This window comes from Nicotiana attenuata, chromosome 8 (genome assembly GCF_001879085.1).
Source record: "Nicotiana attenuata strain UT chromosome 8, NIATTr2, whole genome shotgun sequence".
NCBI classification, from domain to species: domain Eukaryota; kingdom Viridiplantae; phylum Streptophyta; class Magnoliopsida; order Solanales; family Solanaceae; genus Nicotiana; species Nicotiana attenuata.
In genome coordinates, this window is record NC_031996.1 from 26,938,877 (window position 1) to 26,964,608 (window position 25,732).

At 40.8% G+C, this 25,732-nt stretch overlaps 1 pseudogene; it reads right to left on the reverse strand.

Annotated features, from left to right (window-relative positions):
• On the reverse strand, nucleotides 346-8,605 carry LOC109231591 (annotated as a pseudogene).

Consider the following 25,732-nt stretch of genomic DNA (forward strand, 5'->3'; position numbering starts at 1 on the left):
TATAATAAAAAATAGCTTTTAGATGAACCGACGACTGTGACGTAGTTCAGGACATTGCAACCTCTCCTGCTACGGAATTTTGAGGGTCCTCCTCAAAATTCTGCCCCAGTTTGATTGGTTGACGTTTCTGACTGTTGCTCGTGCAGCGATCAGTTGAAATCACTTCGGAATTTTGAGGGTCCTCCTCAAAATTCTGCCCCCAGTATCCAATTGCGGGGGAAATGAAAATTTTTATGGAATTGTGACCGAACCCATAGGGCTGCCTACGTATCCCCTCTTAAACGGGAATCAGGTCAGGCATAGTTCAATTTACATCATACAAGGAAAGCTTAGAGATTACACATTCTAACGCTTGACTGCATCTGAATTGATCGGCTTTGGCCGGACTTCTCCCTCCATTTCTGCAAGTATGAGGGCTCCTCCTGTCAAAACCCGATGAACCACGTATGGACCCTGCCAGTTGGGAGAGAACTTCCATTTGGCATCATCTTGATGCGGAAAAATTTTCTTCAACACTAGCTGCCCCAGTGTGAACTGTCTTGGCTTGACTCTTTTGTTGAAGGCTCTGGACATTCTGTTCTGATAGAGTTGACCATGGCAGACTGCATTCATTCTCTTTTCGTCTATAAGGGCTAGTTGCTCATAACGACTTTTTACCCATTCTGCATCGTCGAGCTCAGCTTCTTGTATGATCCTTAGGGAAGGAATTTCTACCTCAGCGGGAATGACAGCTTCTGTACCATAAAGCAGCATATAGGGGGTTGCCCTAGTTGATGTACGGACTGTGGTGTGATACCCCAAAAGAGCAAATGATAACTTCTCGTGCCACTGTCTATGCTTCTCTATCATTTTCCTCAATATCTTCTTGATATTCTTGTTGGTGGCTTCTACAGATCCATTCATCTGACGTCTGTAGGCTGTGGAATTCTTGTGTTTGATCTTGAAATTTTCGCACATAGCTTTCATCAAGTCGCTGTTGAGGTTGGAGCCATTATCAGTAATGATTGACTCTGGAATTCCGAATCTACAAACAATGTGGTCACGGACAAAGTCTGCCACGACTCTCTTAGTCACTGCTTTGTAAGATGCTGCTTCGACCCAGTTGGTGAAATAGTCGATGGCTACTAGGATGAACCTGTGTCCGTTGGAAGCGGCAGGCTCGATTGGTCCAATAACGTCCATTCCCTAGGCGGCGAACGGCAACGGTGAGCTTGTTGTGTTAAGCTCGTTTGGAGGTACCTTTATCATGTCTGCATGTATCTGACAGCGGTGGCATTTTCGGACATACAAGATGCAGTCCGTTTCCATAGTCATCCAAAAGTAACCCGCCCGGAGTATCTTCTTTGCTAAGACAAAACCATTCATATGTGGACCGCAGGTCCCAGCATGAATTTCCTCTAGTAGCTTGGATGCTTCCTTTGCGTCGACACATCTTAATAATCCTAAATCGGGAGTCCTCCTATACAGGATTCCTCCGCTGTGAAAGAAGTTGTTGGACAATCTCCGAAGTGTGCGTTTCTGAGTAGGATTTGCAAGCTCTGGGTACTCTCCTTTTGCCAAATATTCCTTGATATCATGAAACCAAGGCTTTCCGTCTGCTTCTTCTTCAACATGGGCACAGTAAGCTGGCTGATTATGGATTTTCACCGGAATGGGATCAATGAAATTCTTGTCTGGATGCTGTATCATAGATGATAGGGTAGCCAATGCATCGGCGAACTCATTCTGGATTCTGGGAACATGTTGGAATTCCGTCTTCGTGAACCTCTTTCTCAATTCCTGTACGTGGTGCAGATACGGGAGTATCTTGGAGTTCTTGGTTGCCCATTCTCCTCGTACCTGATGTATAAGTAAGTCTGAATCTCCAATCACTAGCAGCTCTTGAACGTTCATGTCAATGGCCATTTTGAGTCCTAAGATGCAGGCTTCATACTCGGCCATATTGTTGGTGCAGGGGAACCTGAGTTTGGCAGACACTGGATAATGCTGACCGGTTTCTGATATTAGGACTGCTCCTATGCCAACTCCTTTGAAGTTTGCTGCTCCATCGAAGAACATTCTCCAACCGTCATAGGATTCCGCAATGTCTTCTCCTATGAATGATACCTCTTCATCAGGAAAATACGTTTTCAGGGGTTCGTATTCTCCATCCACGGGGTTTTCAGCAAGGTGGTCTGCCAGTGCCTGTCCCTTGACCGCTTTCTGAGTTACGTAAACAATGTCGAACTCACTCAACAGGATTTGCCACTTGGCTAGCTTGCCAGTGGGCATGGGCTTCTGAAAGATGTACTTCAAGGGATCCATTCTCGATATGAGATATGTAGTATAGGCACAGAAGTAATGTCTCAGCTTCTGAGCTACCCAAGTCAAAGCACAACAGGTGCGTTCCAATAGAGAATACCGGGCCTCGTACGGGGTGAACTTCTTGCTGAGATAATAAATGGCTTGCTCCTTCCTTCCTGTTTCATCATGCTGCCCCAGAACGCAGCCGAAAGCTCCATCTAACACTGCAAGGTAGAGTAATAAGGGTCTACCTGGCTCGGGCGGGACTAAGACTGGTGGTGTTGACAGGTACTCCTTGATTTTGTCGAAGGCCTTTTGGCAGTCATCGGTCCATTTGGTGGCGGCGTCCTTCTTTAACATCTTAAAGATTGGCTCACAGATAACTGTAGACTGTGCTATGAATCGGCTGATGTAGTTAAGCCTTCCCAAGAAACTCATCACATCTTTCTTGTTCCTTGGCGGTGGTAGTTCTTGAATGGCTTTGACTTTCGATGGATCCAGTTCTATTCCTCGGCGGCTCACAATAAACCCAAGCAATTTCCCAGCAGGAACCCCAAATGCGCACTTTGCGGGGTTTAGTTTCAGGTTGTATCTCCGCAGTCTATTGAAGAACTTCCTCAGATCTTCTATGTGGTCAGTGGCCTTCTTGGACTTGATAATAACATCATCCACATATACCTCTATCTCCTTGTGTATCATATCATGGAAGATGGTAGTCATGGCCCTCATGTAGGTGGCCCCTGCATTCTTCAGGCCGAATGGCATCATCTTGTAACAGTACACTCCCCACGGCGTAATGAAAGCCGTTTTCTCAGCATCTTCCTCATCCATCCAGATCTGATGATAACCAGCGAAGCAATCTACGAATGACTGTAGCTCATGCTTGGCGCAATTGTCAATCAGGATGTGTATATTTGGCAAAGGGAAGTCGTCTTTCGGACTGGCCCGGTTGAGATCCCGGTAGTCGACACAGACTCTGACCTTCCCATCCTTCTTTGGCACTGGCACAATGTTGGCTAACCATGTCGGGTATTCTACTACCCTGAGAACCTTAGCTTTGATCTGCTTGGTGACTTCTTCCTTGATTTTCAAACTCATATCAGGCTTGAACTTTCTGAGATTTTGCTTTATCGGCGGACACATTGGATTGGTTGGCAGTTTGTGAGCCACAATAGACGTACTCAGACCAGTCATGTCATCATACGACCAGGCGAATATGTCCTCATACTCCTTTAGAAATTCTGTGTATTCTTTCTTCTCTGATGGCGACAGGTGAATGCTGATTCGCGTTTCCTTGACGTTTTCTGAATCTCCCAGGTTGACAATTTCGGTCTCGTCCAGGTTGGACTTAGGTCTGTTCTCAAAATTCTCAACTTCTTTGACAATCTCGTCAGGTATGTCATCTTCCTCTGAATCCATGTCCGTTTGTTGCGTTGTCTCATTGCATGTCACAGTCATTGGTTCATCAAGACAAGTAATAGTAATGCTGTATAGGTAAAGTAATGAGAGAAAACGATAGCAATAAATATTAATTCATAAGAAAAATCAAAAATGCTTTTGATAAATTGAATAATTGTTTTGAACATCGAAGATCTTATTGCGGGAATTGAAAAATGCGAAAAGAAAATCATTTAGTAAATAAAACAGTGAATAATGCTTGTTTTAGCCTTGCTACCCCGAGGCTCGTCGGGCTTTGGTTGTCCTGATGGTCCAATTCTTGAGATGTGCCCCTCTGCTCACAGCCTGTATGGAAGGGCCTTCCTCCCCCTCCTCCTCGAGAATAACGCAACAGTCCATATCACTGTCCTCTAGAAACAAGTTCTTCACTGCTGCAAGTGCTTCTTCTTCATCTGACCCAAAATAATGTCGGTCTGTTGGAAAGTCTGCTCCAGATGCGGTATTGGCTGCTCTAGTGGGTAGTAAGGACCGCGCCATGGTGGCGACCAGCTATTGAATTCTTCCCAGGTGTATTCATATCCCAAACCGAAGGTAGTGCCATGTTTCTTGAGTTTTATGGGTTTAGAGATTCCTTGGAGGTTCTTGCCGAGCCCTTTGCCAGGCTCGTACCCACTCCAACTCAGTATACTCTCGATTTTGCTATCCCACCATTTGTCTTTGTCGATAGCATTGACCCGTTCAATGTGGTGGTAAGTTTCTCCACCCAGCTTCCTTCTTCCCTCGATCGCCGGAATAGTCTGGCGACTGTATATAGGGTTGCTACCGTCGCCGTGAATGATCACTTCCTGGTGATTCCATTCGAACTTTACTGCCTGATGCAGCGTTGACGCTACGGCCCCAGCAGCATGGATCCATGGCCGTCCCAGCAGCAAGTTGTAAGACGCTGGTACATCTATTACCTGGAAATCGACCTCGAACCAGGTTGGTCCCATCTGCAGGCATAGACTAATCTCACCAATGGTGGACCTCTGAGAACCATCGAAAGCTTTCACATTGATTGCTCCATCCTTTATCTCATGCAGCCCTTTACCCAACTTCTTGAGCGTTATCAGCGGACAAATGTTAAGACTGGACCCTCCATCGATCAGGATTCTGGTGATGAAATAATCTTCGCATTGCACGGTGATGTGCAGTGCTTTGTTGTGCCCCAGCCCTTCAGGTGGCAGCTCGTCCTCATGAAAGGTGATCTTATGGCTTTCCAGCACTTGTCCTACCATATTAGCCATTTCCCCGCTAGTGATGTTATTTGGTACGTACGCTTCATTCAGCACCTTCAACAAAGCATTCCTGTGCGTCTCAGAATTTTGCAGCAAAGAGAGAATGGATATTTGTGCTGGCATCTTGTTCAACTGGTCGATGACCGAATACTCCTTGGCCTGTACTTTCCTCCAAAGGTCGTCCGGACCTGTCTCAATGAGGGGTGGCCGATTGGAGGCCTGCTTGCTTGATTCAGCTAGATGTTCAGGGGTATAGACTCTACCAGTTCTTGTCATACCCTGTGCTGCGACAGTTTCTTCAATCCTGACCTTGCCCTTCCTTCTCGCCTCGGCTGTATAGTCCCAGGGTACAGCATTTGTATAGAAGGGTGGCGTGGTTGATATCGCCACTGGGATCGGCGCGGCTATCCTCACTTCGAATGGAACATGTGCCTTGGGTGGCAAGACTGCAACCTCAAATGGTGCGGGTGCATTTGCCGGAGACACGAATTCAACCTCAATTGGTACCGGTGTCTTTGCGGGTGGCGCTGCTTCAAACTCAAGAGGTATAGACATATTCACCTCAGCGTCCTCAGACGGTTGGATCTGGACTATGATTGGATTGAGAGTAATTGCCGGTTTCTTTGGGTCATCACCTTCTGCGATCAACCCGATTGATCCCTCGGGATCCCAGTCATCTTCTACTTCAATCATGTGGATACCTCCACCCTTATGGTCTGGCAGAGGATTGTTGCGGACGTTTGGAGCGGGTTCCTTTGCCACAATGATCTTGTTATCAATCAGAGACTGTATCTTGTCTTTCAAAGTGGGGCATTCATCGATGGTGTGCCCTTTCATGCCGGAGTGGTATGCACAGGACTTGTTTGGGTTAACCCATTGAGAAGGATTCTCAGGGGTTGCAGCAGGGATGGGGGTGACATAACCAGCAGCTTTGAGCTTCTCATACAGCTGGTCGATGGGTTCAGCGATGGTGGTATATTGTTTTGGAGGTCTGCGATCAAAATTAGGTCGGGGTCTAGGGAAATTTTGGCATGCAGGGGGTGATTGATAATGGGGTGGTTGAGCATTATAATTTTGGTAAACATGAGCGGGTTGGGAGTATCTGGGTGAAGTAGGTCGATATGTAGGAGGTAGAGATGACTGATAAGTTGGTGGCAGAGCTTGGTATGAGGGTGCTTGGTAATTTGGGGTTGGCTGGTATGTGAGTGGAGGTGTTGGGTAAGCTTGGTATTTAAGGGGAGACTTGGTCCTTTGTGCAACCATCACGGCCCCTACGTCCCTTTTCTTGGACACACCACCGGACTGTAAAGCCTTATTCGTAGCTTGCAAGGCTTCGAAATTTGTGACCATACCACTTTTAATACCCTCTTCAATTATTTCACCTAATTTGATAATGTCGGAGAACTTGTGGTTCTCAATCATCATCAGCCGTTCATAGTACTGCGGGTCCTGAGCCCGGACAAAGAACTTGTTCATTTGATCCTCTTCTAAGGCGGGTCTGGCCTTAGCAGCTTCGGACCTCCTGCAATTGGCATACTCGCGAAATGTCTCCGTGGGCTTCTTCTTCAAATTCTGGATATAGAACACGTCTGGTGCGTTCTGTGTATTAAATCTGAATCTGTCCATAAAGTCAGATGCCATGCTCACCCAGCTTGACCACTTCTTGGGATCTTGGCTGATGTACCAAGACAATGCATCTCCTTTCAAACTCCTCATGAACAGCTTCATGCGGATCCTTTCATCCTTCCCTACTCCAACCAGCTTGTCGCAATAGGTCCTCAGATGGACCCTTGGATCACCCGTACCATCAAACATTTCGAACTTAGGAGGTTTGTACCCCTCAGGCAGTTCGACATCAGGCTGTATGCAAAGGTCCTCATAGTTCAGCCCCTCGATTCCTTTGCTTCCCTCGACGCCCTGAATCCGGCTGGTCAGTTTCTTAAGTTCCTCGGCCAAGTTCCTGATAAGCAGATCCTTTTCATCAGACTCAGGTGTGTATGAGATAGGTTGGGTGGAGTGTGGCATGGTCTCCACGTAGATAGGATTGTTATGGTGGCCTGGTGTATGGGTGTGGAAATGGTCGTTTGTGGAGTTCTGAGGTTCTGGGATGAGTAGTGGAGTGTTGTTTGGGGTATGGCAGGTGTTACATTGGTTCTTTGGTGGAGCAGCGTGATGGTGAGGTGCGGGATGATTCTGCTGTTTTGGGATATTTTGAGGAGGTGTGGGGTTTTGAGCGTTGGGGAAGTTGATGTCTGGGGTGTTGAGGGAAAATGACAGGTTTGCCAGATTTCGAACCTGATCGAGCTCTTCCTGGAATTTCAACAGTTTCTGTTCAAGCTGTGACACATTCTCATTAGGAACCCGAATACCCTGGCCATCAGTGGCCTCTACCCGTTCAGCTGTGTTCTCCTTCCTGATGTTGTTTAAATCTTCCATTTTATTCTTGCCTTTGTTCTTGCCTTTAGAGGGACTAAGAGGAGGAGTGGGTGGAGGGCCCCTGGATCTTGTGAAATAAGATGATGATGCCAGAGTGCACGAACTAACCTTTGGGGAGGGGAATAATAAAAACAAAATAAAACAAAAGGTAATCAAGTCAGTGAGGATTATAAAAAGTATTGCAATATTTAAACACATAGTGCGGGAATGTAAAGCGTGTCCTAATTTGGGAACCTCTTTGTGCCCGAGGTAGGCCTAGCGACAAATTGATTTGGAGAACTTAGAATGCTAAATGCCTCATTTTATTGATAAAAAATAGGCGAATCCCAAAACGACACTAAATAAGCAAGAAATAAAGGTCACTAATGGCCATTGGCCTTATTACATTCATAAAGCGAAAAAGTAAATTCCTATCTATTTGGTCCCAGAAGGACCTTCCCCAGACTCGACATCCTTGGCTCCTTCGAACAGCTTCCCCAATTCGCGAAGTCCCAGCAACAGGTATGCTCTGGCTAGATGTCCACCTTCGGTCCCTTCAGCCTTTTGACAGTCTTCAACCCTTTTGAGAAATTTTCCCTCTAGTTCTACTATGCCTCGCTCTAAGTATCCTAGCCTTTTGTTGGCACTGATAGCCATGTCTTTCCATTCCTCAATCAGCTTCTGGTTGTACTCTTGTATCTCGCGGTGTTCACTTTCGCATTCACGGATCCTTTTGCGCAGCTGGTTGTATTTGACTTGTGCCTCGGCCTTTTCATCTATAATTATGTGTCCTTGAATGAACCCTGGCTTGCCCAAACCAGCCCAATTATCTTTCAACCAACCAGAATAGAAAGGGGTACAACCGGCATGATATCTGTCTGGCTCAATGGTCTCTTTCTCCATTACAATCTTGCAGTGCCACATGTGCTGGGCTTGGCACTTGTGGGGACTATCATCATTTTGGAAGTCAGCTCGAAGATGGCTCATCTTGTCGACCCTGGTATGACTTGCTTCCTACATGCTTGCCTCATAACTCGAAGAGGGACGTAAGGGTATGTTCCTCTTAGACCAATCAGTATCAGGAAAGGTGCATCTCTGGATCGGGCGATGAACTCATCTGTCGGAAACCACTCGAACATCCATTGAACCTGTTCCTCAGTTAGGTTATCAAGGAGCTCAACCCATTCTTTGGCATTCTCAGGCTGAGCGAACATGTCGGAGATGTATTTCATCCGTTCTGGATGGTGGAAAGCGATGTGGTCATCCCAGGCCCTTCACTGAATTTCTTGTTGGTATTCACCCTTTTGGAGATGTTCCATGAGCCAAAGCTAAAGTAGTAGATTACAGCCTTCGAAGTGTCTTGCTCCTTGTTGACACTTCTCTAAGGCTCGGTATATGTCTGCAATGACCATGGGTACAATGCTGAATGTCTGCCCACCAATCCCCTCCATTAGGTTCTTGGTTACCATAGCCAGCCTAGTATGGATTCTCCCTTTCTTCATTGGAAATACAATTAGACCCAGAAAGGAAAACATGAACCTACGATGGATATGTCCCAAGGATGTGATGGAAAACTCGTCATAGTAGGTACGGTATGATTTGCTGTGACCGTACCTTTCATACAGGTAGTCAAAAGGGATGTACGATTCCTTTAGGCATAACAATTCTGGATTCTTCTTCAAACCCATCATTTTTAGGAAACCCTTGCCTGTGCGGTTCTCAGGCATTAGCAAACCCGGGGTTTCCTACACTAGACCGGCCAAACCTCCTATCTCTTCTAGCAAAGGTGTCATTTCGATCCAAAGCGGAACACGACCCTTTCACAATCCTTAAATAAGGTAGCATCCTCTATTATCATGTTGTTAGGCTGGATCTCAAGGAGGGATGGGAGATTACCCAGATATTTTCTGATGAGGGTTTTGTCACTAGAATGCAAATCTTCCCACCAACTCAGCAATCTCAGGTGGATATTGGTGACCATGCCGAATCTGGGGACTTCATGCCTCATGTTTCTGCAAGGCAAATAAGGTTAGGCCCTTACCCCCACCAGACTCGACTATTTAACATCAACAATTAGCATGAAGCATTTAGTTCTCCAAATAAATGCACAGAACGTGATGATGTCCGTTTGGGTTTAGGTAAACCCAGTGGACTTTTGGACAAGGCTATCTTAAAGGATCATTATATGCACAACATAACTGACCCGGCTAGGTTTGACCATGATGCATGCAACAACAATAACAGAGTAAGGTTTCTATGGGGTGTTAGACCGGTACCCTTGAGCGGACAACTCAAGGGGGAAGGCACGAAACCGTCGACTGCAACGCTGATCGACTAGTTTTACCGAAAATAAGCCTTTTTGAATTCAGGGGTAATGATATAGGAAGGGCGCAACCACTCATCAAGCGTTGCAATAGTACTTTGTTTGGCACGAGTGGAGTATGATGTTGAGCATGATTATGCAATAATTAAAAGCATGTTGTCATGTATTTGCATGTTAAGAAAGCGATAAATACAGCAGTTTTATAATTTAAAACGATTATAATGGAAGGAAACAAGAAAGATACATCAGATTGCTTTTGAAGAAGAAATTAAACGCTTAAAGGAATTAAACAAATAATTGCACATAGGGGGTACAAATTCACAAAAACGATCTGAAATGGTAAAAGCCTAAAAATCCCTGGCAGAGTCGCCATGCTGTCGCGCCCCCCTTTTTCTCGCGAAATCGGGTTTGTGACATTTTGGTTGAGACAACTCGTTCCTTTTGGGAAAGGGGTTTGCATTTTTTGTAGAGTCGCCACCTAACAATTTAAGGTGTGTTAGGGAACCTATAGGGTTCATTTATAACTACGTTTGGTAACCCGAGACAGGGTAAGGGCTTGAAATTATCCTAAGGGGAAAGTGTTAGGCACCCCACAGGATTCACTAGTGTGGTTCCCGGCCAAACAGTTTTTGTGAATTTGTACAATTAGCAAATAAACAAGTATGTCTCAAATAGTAGGGGATTTAAGTTTAAGTACACAGATGTTTGAAAAAACAGTTAATGAAAAGCTAGAAAGAGAAGTACAATCTAAGCATATTTGTGAACGTAAAGGGGTGTCCTAGGTTGGTTAGCCTATAGGATCACATTAGTACAATGCACGGTAATCATTTCTTAGAAGGGGGCTTCGCGTGGCATTAGCGCACCGGTCATCATATCTATGTCTACCCTTCCCGTCCCCTTATTGGTCATGCAAAGCAAGTGTTGGTCTCAGATTCCTATCGGGTGCTGCTACCCGTCCCTTCTTAATGATCTTGGAGGGAGTTAGGACCTCTACTTATAGGTGGTTCTAGACGTACCCCTGAGGTTTTAAAAAGGCAAAAATTCTGAGGCGGCAGTCAAAAACATTTAGGACTTTCACACAAAATGGGAGCAATTAAAAGGCTCAGAGTTTCCTCCTCAAACAAACACATAAGCAGCACGACTCAAGCACAATTAAGGGCAGTATTCAGATTCCTAAGGCATGACATCTAGGTGTTTTTAAGAAGGTAAGAAGATAGCCAATTTGTTGTATTACTCAGAAAGGCCTAATCAGTTTGCCTACCGATTTTAAAACCTGTTGAGAATTTAGGCAGCATACACAAGAAGACAGATTTTCGATTTTAACAGCTTGGTTTCCTAAGACTTGCTTAGGCGTGAGATAGTATACCAATCCTCAGAAGTAAGGAAAACTGATTGATAACAGGTTGCTTAAACATGTTATTCTAGGTGTTCAGCACATAGAATTATCACAAGTTAATTGTAAGAACTGAGTGAAATTGTTATATCCCCTTTTTGTGCATTCATAGTTGGCCTAAGCGCGCGTAAGCAAATATAAAATCTTAAAGACATGGTATCTAATGCGCAAAGATGCAGAATCCTAAGCAGGATTTCGATATGCACAAATATTACAGCGTTTGAACATGATTTCCAGAATATGCAGGAATGATATGTTTGTTAGTGTTGTTTAGCCTTAAAACAAGATCTCTAAGTGCGTACGGCAGTAGGAACATGATCGTAGCAAACACCGGTTATTAACACATTTAACACAGGATTTTCTAAGTGATATGATAGCGAAATGGACATGCTGAAAACAATAAGTGTAAGTCCTAGGGAACATGATCTCTAATGCAGGAAATGAGTCCTAAGCATGGTTTCTATTGCGAAAGTAGGAATATAAACCTAATAACATATTTTTTACCCTTTTAATAGCTAAAGCATGCATAGTCACCCCTTCCCTTTCCACTATCCATCCCTGGAGTTGTTTACAATAGTTATTACAAACCATTTGCATAAATTACACAGTTGAAATAAGAAAGAAAAAAAAAGTTATGCTATAGGGAGGCTACTGATAGGCCCAAAATCTCCAGAATGCCTCAAATGCCATGATTCTTAGCCTTTCTCATATCCGAGTGTGTCAGAGTTCCCTAAGGACCTCAAGGGATCTCGGGCAGTGCTCACACCCAGATTTCATAGCCAAGACAGAGTAAGTGCAGTGTGGAAAGGCCAGGTTTTGTATGTCCAAGTTCAGAGGGAGCCCAAGGGTCCCAAGGCAAGGCTCACACAAAAGGGGCAGAACTTAGTGGTCTAAGAGTAGAGTGAGAGTACTTGACATTGTTTTGAAAAGATTTAAGCAGGAAAACAGTTTGAAAAGAGACTTGTTTGTAATAGTTTTGTAAAACAACGTAGGGAGTTATTAAATAAGATAATTGGAAAAGGGTAAGGTGACTAATAATCAATCAAACCAAATACAGAACCAGAAGAGGTTCATCAACACTTCAATACATGGAATCAAACAAGTACACACATCCACTCAGGGGTAATGGGGATTTTGGGTAAGTATAGGGCATGTGAACAACTAATTTTTGACCACACCTAAATTCTATACTATTTTAGTGTAAATATTTCTTTTAGGTCTAATCTTAATATTTTAAATGTTAATCTTACTCTTAATAGGTTTTATTTAAGAAAATAAAAAAAAACTACAAAAACATTAACATTCTTAGAATAGATATTTTATTTCTATATGTAATAAGAAAAAGAAAATTTACAAATAATATATGATTTCTTTTCACTATAATTTTAATAAATTATGGTATTTTTTTTTAGTAATATTAAAAGTATATATATATATATATATATATAGAGAGAGTCTAGAGTTAGTTCATTAATATTTTTTCTTAATAGTTCCATTAAATTTTTTTTTTATTTATTAAAGAAAAAAAAGGAGCAAGCAACAAGAATTCACGTGACATTTAGAGTTAGAGAACAAAATAAAAAAAAATATTCAATCCATCTAGGATTCGTTACAGTTTCGTTGCTTTATTTTCGGATAGTGTGCAAATTTTATTCTAATCTCTTCCCTCAATCACCCCATGATCCCCTCTTTCCAAACCCATCAGATAATTAACTTCCCCATTTTCCCCACTTCACTCACATCTTCTATCTATGATCACACATTCACACACACATCTCCATATAACCACCCTCATTCTTCTTTATAAAAAGGAAGAACACAAGAAAATGAGGGGGACACAGAAAAAAGGACGTAATAGTGAGGGAAAAAGAGATTTGAAGATTTAAAAAAAAAGGAGATTACGAGAATTGGGGGGAAACAGAATAGAGGAAGGGAGACGGACACACGCACACAAAATAGGCTAAGGACTCAAATCTTGGGACTTTCCAGCACCTCTATCCTCCATTTTCATCATTTTGAAACAACCTTCTTTTGTCACAAAATTCAATCCAATTAGTGAAAAGATTCTGCCATACGGGCTAAAATTCCAGTGAGCTTGAGTTTCGAGTTCGTGGTTTGGAGGTTTTCCGGTCGCAGTCCAGTCGATTTTTCTCAAGTTTTTCGGCATCAATTTTTGGATTTTTACTTCATTCTCACTGCTGCTTTGTTAGGGATTGGATTTGGATATTCTTATTAAATACAAAGGTTAGATTCTTTCTTATCTTTTGGATATTAATTTTATTATTACTTTTAATCATTTTTATTCTTGGTATTTTTGTTCACTCTCATTTGTAAATGCTTGAACTTAAATGATGTTAACACTCCTTTGTTCCAATTAGTTTCATGTTCAGAATAATTAAGTGTGAAAGTTTGTTTTTTGTTCCATTACTGTTCGGTTCATAGATACCAAGATTTTCATTGGATAAGTGAGTATGTGCTTATATGATTGAAGTAACTGATTCTTGAACCCAGTTTTAAATTTGTTAATCTAGTTCATTTGTTGGTTGGTTTTTATATTAAGCAGTGAATTCATTTCGGTTTAAATTTTTGGATTCATTAAGTATGTGACATGGGTCTACCTTATTCTTGAAAATTAATATGTTATGATTTTCTAATAAAAATTGAAATCTGACTCATTAGTAGAATAAGAGATCTATTAGCTTTTATTGATGAATCCATATGAATTTTGTTTGTATATGATTGAGATAAGCTTAAGAATAATGATATACACATATGGCTTTCTTATGTTATTTTATTCTCATTTAATTTGACAAAGTTCCGCTAGGGAATAAGTCTGTCTCGATTTCTCCGTACGAACACTTGAACAATTTTCTTCCCCAAAAATCGTTAGCCATACCTCAAATTAGGAATACTTTCTAAGGAACTTGTAATGTGTTTGGTCATGTAAATCTTTTTAGTGATTTATATATATCCCTTCCTTCACAATAATTCCATGACTTATGGCCTTCACAATAATTTCAAATTAGTTTAAGAAGAATAATTCTTAATAATCGCTAGTATACTTTAGGCGCGTATTAATAAATAAATTATTGTAGTTATGTATACGTTCGCGTGACATAGTTATGATTTCCAAAAGGTCCAAAATAATTTAAGGTACACGTTCGCGCGATTTTGGCCAAACATTTTTAATATTAACAAAGCGTGATTAATTGTGTACACGTACACCTGACATGATTTTTTGACGCGCCAAATCTGTGTGACCTTAATGTGAATTACTTGTGTTAGATTCAAAATATTCGTAGTTGATCTTGTCTTATATAGTGTTTAAGCTATATTTTATGTTTTACTGAATTGAAATTCAAGAACTGTGAATTGGACCACAAAAAGAGGAAGATCGGAAAATTAACGAGTATTGAGATCGATTACAACGATTTGCAATGGTAAGATAGACTGGAAATATTAATAATTCAAGACATTGTGTTAATTGTTTGATGTGAAAATAAGGCTAAATTTTCAGAAAGAGTTGCATTTAGGATGAGTACTAGTAATTTGACCAGTAATAAGCCTTCAGTATATAGTAGTTTCAATAATAGTTACATCTCATATATAACCATTAATAAACTGTTTCAACATAGAACAATTGACTAAAAATCTCTTTCTTTCCTTCACGGGTCTCCTGGGAATCTTGTTAAGAACTTTGGTATCAAAATTCTTGTACAATTTCTTCATATAAATAACTTGAACATTCGTATAGTGCTTTTAAGCGCGCATTTAATCTATTATCGTAATTATGTACACGTTTGCATGATATGATTATGATATCCACAAATAAATCAAAGTACGCGTTCGCGCGACTTTGCCGAACAATCCTAACAACTAAAGCATGCTAAATATACATACGCGCGATAGGATTTTTAACGCTACCAATAAAACGGATTTACACACATGTGATCCGTTTCAAAGATAAACCCGTACAACGTCATAATTAAAAACGGTGAAAGGTAAAATGCACATAGGTTCTAAAATACGTAATTAAAATAATTTAATTAAGCCAAGTATAATTATAGAAGCGACCGTGCTAGAACCACGGAACCCGGGAGTGCCTCATACCTTCTCCTGGGTTAACAGAATTCCTTACTCGGTCTTCTGTGTTTCGCAGACTTAATCAGAGTCAATTTCCTTGAATTGGGATTTTAAAATAAATGGTGACTTGGGACACCAAAACTCAATTCCAAGTGGCGACTCTTTAAATTAAAATGAATTAATCCCTTTTCAAATAATATCACTTAAATTGGAAAAACTCCTTTTCTTTCCTTTCCCGGTAAAAAAGGAGGTGTGACAGGGCACATAGTAAGCACAGATGCACAGAGGTACAGAATCAGAGGAGCCTTGAAAGGGGTCAGGGCTTTTAAAGTACAACATGAACTTCAGGGTAATACAGAATCGAACTGACATAGGATAGCCAACTACTTTACACAGAAAGGTGCATGCTAGGGATCAGAGAAACATAGTCACATTGGGGTACACTAGAAAGGGATTCAAGAGCAGGCTAATCTCAATGGGGTATATTCAGAAGCATGCAGTAAAGAAGACAATGAAGTAGACATGTTAATTGCAGGTTGAGCAACAAAACCGTAGATGGAAGCATATTAGAAACATGACAAATTGAATAATTGGAGAAGCATATTGTTTTGGGACTTGAATTGAAATTAGAACATACCAGTAAAGAAGATAGTAAACACAAAGTGAGGAGCAAGAGAGTAGAGTAATCAGCCTTGGCTTGCAGCCGACTGACTTGGAATAATAGCATTTTTTTTGTGAAAGAGAGCTTTTGAACTAATGTGTTCGTCTGTTGTGTTAATGAAAAGCAGGGTATTTATAGTTTAAAGGACAGGCATAAAATAAGGCAGAAAACATAGTTCAGCAGTAATTAAAGCAATATGTATCAATTAGAACCAAATCAGCTTAGGTACTTCCCTTAATTAAGGAATTAAAAAAAATCAAACGGTAATAAGCAGTGACAAATAAGGAATGAAATCATGTAAGACTGAACATGACATATAAGGAGATAAGCATAGTATAGAGCATGAAATAGAGGCTAGGTTCGACAAATTCTAATTAAGGAAAATATCTAAGAATTAATTTGATAGCATAGTCAACCACAAAATAAGGCAAGAAAATATTTAGAGGTTGAAATCAGTAGAGAATATCACAAGAAATCAATGAAGGATCAGTCACAGAGATTCAAAGATTCAAAAATAGCAAATAGCACTGATTTAGCACAACATTACGAGAACATGCACATAGTAAGCAAAATCAGAACTCTAAGAGGCTGAGTAGGGCAAAAATCATATAAAAAAATTAGGGATTCATGTAGAGCATTGCATGAGTTAATAGAATAAACATGATGTAGGCGGAAGAAGTAAAAGTCATAGGCACTGATGAACAAGATAGGGTAAGACCACAGAGAATCATAAGGCTCGTGAGAAACAAACACATATACAGATTAAGCGGACATATTATCACAAAACAGACTCAGAATCCAGGATTAAAACCAAGAAGCTTAGGGTTTTCAACATAATAACTCATATAAAAAGAGAGAACTCAAATAAACGTTTAAACATAGTGAAAATCATAGATTAATACTAAAATCAGAAGGAAAAATCCATTTTGAAAAGGGGTTAAGAAACCCTAGTTTGAAGACGAAGAGTCGTTTTAGAAGAAATCGGAGAAATCCTTAAGAAAACAGTAAAGACAACTCGAATAGACTCAGATCTTGTTACAAATCTTAGAAATCAAGAGTCAAAATCAGGGTTTCAGAGAGAGAACCCAAAGAGAGAGAATCGGCTCAAAAATCACAGGTTCTAGCCGGAGATGGCAGGATCTTACTCGGACAGGCCAAGATTGGCCTGAGAATGACATGAAAAACCATGGGGGTGAGTTGAACCGCCCCTGGTTCCTTGAGGACCTTAGGGTAGCAATAATCCGGCATGGGGGGAGCTATGGAGGCTAGGGCTGGTGGTGGAACCGCCATTGTTACCGGCGAGCCAACTGTCGGTGAGAGGAACCATGGTTTAGCAGAGGGAGCTTGAGAGAATTTGAGAGAGAATGGGAGGGTGTGTCGGCGGAGAGTGATGAGAGAATGAGAGAGTGGGGGGGGGGGGAGGGGGGTAGTCTATTAGGTTAAATTAGGAAAGGGGGGATCTGGACCATTCATTAGAATTGATCAACCGTCCAGATTGGACCAGGGATCGGGTCGGGTAGGATTGATGGATTGGGCCTGGGGTTTGGGCTGTTCTAATTTGGTTGGGTCTGATTTAATTAGGCTATAATTGAAATTAAATTGGCTATTTGTTAAATACCCAGTTAAATTAAATAAAACAATTTACAAAAATAGCTGATAATTGTACAAAATGAATTTTATGCATAGAAAATAATTAAAAAATGATTATTTAATATTGTAAAATACAAATGATTAATTTCTGGTCAAAAATAGTTTAAAATCATATGCTTGGGCTATAATTGCAAAGTTATTGCAGTTGTAGCCAAATGATGCCAATTTGGCTAATTATGAAATAATTTGGTTTGAATAGGACCATGAATAATAAATTAAATCAAGAAATGCTTTTGAAATCATTTGTAATGCCATTTTGTAATTATTTATTGGAAATAAAATGCTGGGTAAATTAATAAAATATAGGAAAATTATGAAAAAATACCAATTGCTATTGACGCATGATTTTGAAGGTATATATGCAAATAAAAAAATATTTTGGAAAAAATTGGGTATCAACAATTGACCTCGAATTTTGAACGCAAGTCATAAATGACACGACAGACCTATTCCAATTTTCGAAACAAAAATACGAGCCCGATAACAATAAAGTCAACTCTCGGTCAAACTTCTCACCTCTCCAAATTTTAACTTTTCTAACTTTCACCAATTCAAGGCAAAACGACCTACGGACCTCCAGATCATTATCCGAAAAAACTCCAAAGTCTAAAAGCACCATACGATGCTATCGAAACCGTCAAAACTCCATTCTGGGGTCATTTACACATAAGTCAATATCTAGTTAACTCTTTCAACTTAAGCTTCTAACTTTGGGACTAAGTGTACCAATTCATTTCGAAACATCCCGGAACCAAACCAACCACCCAAAAAGTCACATAACAATAAATTAACCTAGAATAAGCAATAAATGGGGGAACCGGGCTACAATACTAAAAATGATCGGTCGGATCGTTACATTTAAGAAATTAACATTTAATCGAAAGAGTAACCTTAACTTCAAGTTTAATCTAATTATCTAGTGAACCCGTGAGAATAAATGTATTATAGAGTGAACTAATTTAAGAATTGGATATTGAGTCAATTATCTTGCACTTGTCTAGTCAATTACCCTTATTTCTCCCATTGACATTTTTCTGTTCCTCAGTTCTGTTCTCCGTGATCAAGATACTTGCTTTACCTTTTGTAGTTAATTTTAGTTGATAATATTCCAACCAAAGGGTTAATTATCCTGGATAGCAAGTAACTGAAAATTATTGGAACATTGCTTAATTCCAACCCATGTGGAGACAAAAATTAAACTATACTAGTTTTGACTATCGAGCGTTAATTTCGTGTTATGATTTGCGCAATTCAAAGTTTGGTGCCGTTGCCAGAGATTGGCAATCAATAGTATTCAAAATATTTTTTGGTTCTAATTCAGGAACCAATGTTATTTTCTTTTATTCATATCTTCACTCTTGTGTGCAGGAACCAGGTTTAACTTCTCTAGTATATGACTCAATCTTCTTCAAAGGAAGTAATACCTTATGAACTGGTGTTGGAGAAACGCCTGCGACAACTGAGAAAATAAAGAGGATTCACCGAAAATTCTTGGAGCAGTCTTCGACCCAAGAACCCATGGGAAAAAATGGTGATGATGGAGTCGATTTGGCTACAAGAGAAGCATCTCAATGAATAGAAGCTGTTGCACGGGCAGCTTTTGACACAGCTCTGGGAGATGATGAAACTACTAATTGGACGGAGGAATGAGATTCAACCTAAACCTGCCTCTTGCAGAAGATGCATTAAAAAATATAGGTGACTATACCAGACCAGTCTACAACCAATGATAGTCTAATGTGAAAACCCCACCCATTGATGCGAACAATTTTGAACTCAAGTAGGGAGTCATAAGACCATTTAGAATAATTGTATCTTTAGAGGCAAACCCAACGAAGATCCTAACGGTCATCTGATGGAATTTGATGAGATCATGAACACTTTCCACAATAATGGAGCATAACATGATGCTATCTACCTCAGAGTATTTCCTATCTCACTAAAGGATGATGCAAAGAAGTGGATACGGAGTCTACCTACTAGGTCTATCCATATGTGGGAAAAGATGACTACTAAATTTCTAGAAAAGTACTTCTCTGCTGCTAAGACTGCAAAGATGAGAAAGAGGATTCACAATTTCAGTCAAGGTAAAGGAGAAACTGCATTTGAGGCTTGGGAACATCTTAAGGAGCTTCTACGAAGATGCCCACATAATGGGATGAAGAAACGGATGCAACTCCAAGATTTCTGGGATGGCTTAACTCCTGCATCAAGAAGGGTACTAAATAGTACAGTGGGAGACCCGCTTATAAAGAAAACTCCAGAAGATATTGTCACTCTTCTAAATGAAGTATCTGAAGATGCGGATCAACGACCTACTGACCAAGGTGAACGAAGAAAGTCAACAAGTGTGCATCAAGTAGAATGGTCGGTTACAATGCATACCCAGATAGAACCTATAGCAAAAGACATCAAAAATTGACATTGGCCTAGGTGTAGAGTCAACCACGGCCAGGATATGATATTTGCGGAATGGGACACCCAACACATGAGTGTCAAACCTCTATTGCAGAGGAAAACGTGAATGCAGTGCGAAACTTCATAAGGGGTAACTACCAAGGAGGTAATAACTTCAATTCCATGGGGGTAGAGACATCTAGGTTTATCATAGAGCTCTTCAAGTGGTAGTCTAAATTTATGGCAGCAACAAAATGCTAGAGCACTAGGGAAAAGGACCTCCTGGTTTTCAAAATCAGCAAAGGCAATAGTACCAGCCTCCACAGCCTAACCATTTAAGTCTAGAGAATCTAGTGAAGGCGTTTATCAACAAATCATACGAAAAATATGAGACCCAAGGCACAGCCTTCCGAGAACAGCGCACAACCATCCGGAACTTAGAAAGACAGATGGGAGAGATTGCTAGCATGTTGTCTTAAAGGGTTCCTGGGATCTACCATCTGATATAGAGAAGAACCCAAATAAAACAATCAAAGAGATATATCTGTGAAGTGGCAAAATATTGGTTGATTAAGTTGTGAAAACTAGACCCGAGGTGGTGAGAAAGAAGACAGAGACATTTGAGGAGTAAAAGTGTGAAGAACAGAAAGGCCAGAGTAGTGGGGTACAAAAGGAGGTTGAAAAAAGCAGACACATGCCAGTTCTACCATTCCGTCAAAAGATGAAGCGGGAAAAATTAAACGAGTGCTTTGGGCGGTTCTTGGAGTTGGTCAAGACCCTATATGTGAACATCCTTCACTGAGATTCTCACTCAGATGCCTACTTATGCTAAGTTATTGAAGGAAATCTTTTCCAGCAAAAGGAAGCTTGAGAAGACAACAGTCGTCAAGCTGGATGCCCACTGCAGTGAAATATTGCAAAATAAATTCCTCAAAAGTGTGGGGACCCAGGAATCTTCACCATACCTTGCTCGTTGAGGATTGAGAAATTCGACAAGGCTCTATGTGACTCTGGTTCATCTATAAATTTAATGCCTTTGTCTGTGTTCAGGAAACTTGAAGGCGAGCTTTGACTAATCAAATCCATACCAATGTCCCTACAACTAGCCAACCAGACCGCCATTTTACCTGAAGGAATCGTCAAAGCTATTCTAGTACGGGTGGACAAGTTTGTGTTCCCCGTAGACTTTACTGTGGTGTACATGGAAGTAAATAAGGAGGTGCCTCTAATTCTAGGGAGGCCTTTTCTATGTACAGGTAGAGAAATTCTTGATACCTTCGAGGAACAGCTTATGCATGTAGTGGATAACGAGAAAGTGGTGTTCCAGATGAATAGTATGATGAAATACCCCATTGATGAGGCATTTGCTTACTCGTGTTTCAAACTTGATATTGTTGGGGAATTTGTTGAAAAATACAAGTTTGGTAAGCTTGTGGGGGCACTCTAGAGAGGTTTATTACTCAGTCTAGCATATGAAGATCCTGAAATAAAGAAAGAGGCTGAAGCTCTTGAGACTGAAGATCAACTGGTTGATGAGGAGGAACTCAAAAAATATGCATCTAAGCCTAGTGTGGCATTGAAAGTCCTACTCACTTGAAATATTCTTTTCTTGAAACCAAAATTTTTCTCGTGATTATTTCTACTTTCTTGATAGGCGTACAGGAACAAAAGCTGGTGGAGATGCTCAAAAAGTACAAGAAGGTCATTGGCTGGACTATAGCTGATATTCAAGGAGTCCAGCCATTTGCATACACAAAATTTTGCTGGAAAGGAATAGCAAGCCCGTGGTGCAACCCCGACGCAAGCTAAATAAAAATCTAGAGGAGGTAGTGTACAAGGAGATTATATAGTTGTTAGATGCAAGAGTGATTTTCCCCATCTCTGATAGCCAATGGAACAGTCTTGTGCAAGTTGTACCTATGAAGGGGGGCATGACGGTGGTGAAGAATGAAGCCAATGAATTGATCCCAATAAGAACAATCACTGGGTAGATAATGTGCATTGATTATACAAGGCTGAAAGACCAAACAAGAAAAGACCACTTCTCACTTCCTTTTATTGATCAGATGCTCGAGAAAGTGGATGGACATGGTTGCCCTCGAGGATGTTGAGAATACTGCTTTCACGTGCCCTACAGGTATTTTTACTTACAGGAGGATTCCATTTGGGTTGTGTAATATGCCGGCCACTTTTCAGAGGTGCATGATATCTATCTAATCAAATCTAAATGGGAAGTGCCTCGAGGTATCCATGGATGATCTCACTCTATTTGGTGATGATTTTGATGACTGCTTAAAATCTTGGAGTTTGTGCTTAAATGTCGCGAAGCCACTCACTTGGTTCTTAACTGGGAGAAGTGTCACTTCATGGTGAAAGAGTGAATGGTTCTGGGCCACAAAGTAACTACACATGGCATTGAAGTTGATAGAGCAAAGGTTGATGTGATTGCTAGACTTCCTCCACCGACTTTTGTGAAGAGCATATCTTGGGGCACACTGGGTTCCATAGAAGGTTCATCAAAAACTTTTCCAACATTAATAAGCCATTGACTGCATTGCTAGTGAAGGATGTCAAGCCTGTGATGTCAAATTTGTGTTCACGGTGGAGTACTTGAGGGCATTCTAATTAATAAAAGAAAAATTTGTCGGTGTTCCTATTATGATGATACCTGATTGGAGCCAGCCATTTGAAATAATCTGTGATGCTAATGATGTAGTTGTGGGAGCAGCTCTAGGGAGTAGGAAAGATAAGATTTTTAGGCTCATCTACTATGCAAGTATGACATTGAATGATGCTCAAGTGAACTATGCCACTACTGAGAAAGAGTTCTTTGCTGTGGTCTTTGCTTTTGACAAGTTTAGATCATATCTTGTGGGGAGCAAGGTGATTGTGCACACTTATCACTTAGCTTTGAAATATTTGCTGAGTAAGAAGGAGTCCAAGCCGCGTCTGAGGCGGTAGGTGTTGCTGCTCAAAGAATTTGACCTTGAGATCAAGGAAATGAAGGGCACTGAAAATCAAGTCGTAGAACATCTATCTCAACTTGAGAGAACTCCGATAGAGACAATGGAAATAAGGGATGAGTTCCCTGATGAGCAGATTTTATCCATTGTTGCAGTCTACAAAAGACCGCCTTGGTATGCTGATGTAGCCAACTTTTTGGCTAGTGGATAGTATCCGCGTGACCTCTCTCATGATCAAAGAAGGAAGCTTCAAGGCGAGGTAAAAAGTTATTTTTTAAATGACCCCTTCTTGTCTAAAATGTGTGCAGATGGTGTGATTCGAAGATGTGTACCTGAAGAAGAGAAGTGAAGCATTTTGTCTCATTGTTATTATGGAGTACCTGGAGGACACTTTGATGGAAATCGCACTACAACAAATGTCATTGAAGCCGGTTTCTATTGGCCTACTTTGTATAGAGATGCACGGGGATATATAGCTGCATGTGATAAGTGTCAAAGGGAAGGTAACATTAGCAATAGGGATGAGACGTCGCTAAATTCCATTCTGGTATGTGAAACTTTTTATGTTCGGGGAGACGCGGGGCGCGTTACGTCGTACCTGTGTAATTTTCTTGAGTAATTTACCACTTCAGCTTGGATAAGGTAGTTCCGTCTGGAACTACTTCTACATGGTATAAGTATAACAAAAAATACGATTTTGAGAGGACTTTTAACCTATGAAGTATTTTAGGAGAAATTAAGGCAAGAAGACACAAGAATTCATCAAAATTTCAATCAACAATAGGTGCAATACGGGAGTTTATATCGAATCATTAACGTTGATGTTTTCTATGTCATTAACCCTTCTTAAAATGACTTTTTCCATTGCTATGAAATAGTTTTCCTTTAGGGTATTGATATACATGGTGCATTGATAATTCGATTTGGGATTCGATTCTTGGCAATTGTTTGACTTGGTTGATGGAGTTTTGAACTATATTGTGAAGTTGTTCATTATTTTGCTTAATCGAAAGAAGAATTTTTATATTGAATTTCTTTACATCTTACGTCCAGTTTAATTTTGTGAATCAACTAGGGAACCGAAAGAGCCTCTTGAACTATTAATCGAACCAGAAAATAGGAAAATATTCTTGAGAAGTTACGCTTTAGACTAAAACCATCATTATACTCATTGCAAGTGTTCATTCTGCTTCAATTGTATTAATATCTGAAATTTGTATTTAATCGAAAGAGGAATCCTTACTTCAAGAGTAATATAATTATCTGGTAAATTCATGAGAATCGAGAGTATTACAGATTGAACAAATTCAAGAATTGGATCCGGAGTCAATTATCTTGCCCTTGTCCAGTCAGTTACCCTTATTTCTCCCATTAACATTTATGTGTTACTCAGTTCTGTTCTCCGTGATCAATTGATACTTGATTTACTTTTAGTTGTTAATTGTAGTTGATAATAGTCCATCCAAGTGTTAATCATCCTGAATAACAAGTACTGAATATTATTCGAAAATTATTTAATTTCAATCTCTATGGAGACGATAATTAAACTAGACTATCTTTGACTAGCAAGCATTGACTTCGTGTTGTGTGTTGCGCTCGTCATAGAGCATGCTCGCAACGTGTCCTCAAATATCTAAATAGTGCACTCAGACTGTCTGTCCGTCTAAGGATGAAATGTGGTACTCAGCTCGACCCGCGTGCCTAACTCACAGTGCACGACTCTCCAAAAATGTGATGTGAACTGCATGCCCCAGTCAGAAATGAAGGAAATGGTCACGCCGTGTAGGCGGATAATCTCCCGGATGTAAATCCGAGCCAACCGTCCAGACTTATCTTAGTCAATCGGTCAATAATAATCCAAACTGCATCATATTTCCTCAAGGTCCGTGTAAGCCTACCACAAAATCCATAGTGATCCACTCCCACTTCCACTCCAGTATCTCCAAAATCTGAGTCAACCCACCCGGTTTTTTATGCTCATACTTCACCTGTTGACAATTCAAACACCGAGAGAAATGACCGACAATATCTTACATCATCCTCCGCCACCAATAGTGTTGTTTCAAGTCATGGTGCATCTTTGTGACCCTCGATGAATGGAATAGCGCTAACTGTGAGCCTCCTCAAGGATCAACTCTCCCAACCCATCAAAATTTGGATGAAAAATCCGCCCCTGAAGCCGCATAACATCGCCATCTTCAATCACAACCTCCTTAGCACCAGGGCGATGCATCGTGTCTTTCAATACCAACAAGTGAGGAACATCAAATTGGTGAGCCTTGGTGCGCTCAAACAACGATGATTGGGCCACAACACAAGCAAGAACGCGGCTAGCCTCTGAAACATCCAGCCTCACGAACCGGTTGGCCAAGGCCTGAACATCCATAGCTAGTGGCCTCTCCACTGCCGATAAATATGCCAAACTGCGCATGCTCTCAGTTTTCCTACTCAATGCATCGACCACTACATTGGCCTTCCCCGAATGATATAATATGGTGATATTTTCAACAACTCTAGCCATCTCTGCTGCTGCAAATTAAGGTCCTTCTGCTTGAACAGGTGTTGGAGACTCATATGGTCGGCATAAACCTTACATGGAACGCTGTAGATAGTGCCTCCAAATCTTCAATGCGTGAACAATGCCTGGCAACTCCAAATCATGTATAGTTTAATTCTTGTGATGAACCTTCAACTGACAAGATGCGTAGGCAATTACCCTACCGTCCAGTATCAACATCGTGACAAGCCCAATACACGATGCATCACAATACACAATGTAAGATCCTAAACCCGTAGGCAATAACAATACTGGGTTGTAGTCAATGCAGTCTTGAGCTTCTGAAAGCTCACCTCACACTCATTGGACCATTTAAAGAGAGCACCCTTCTA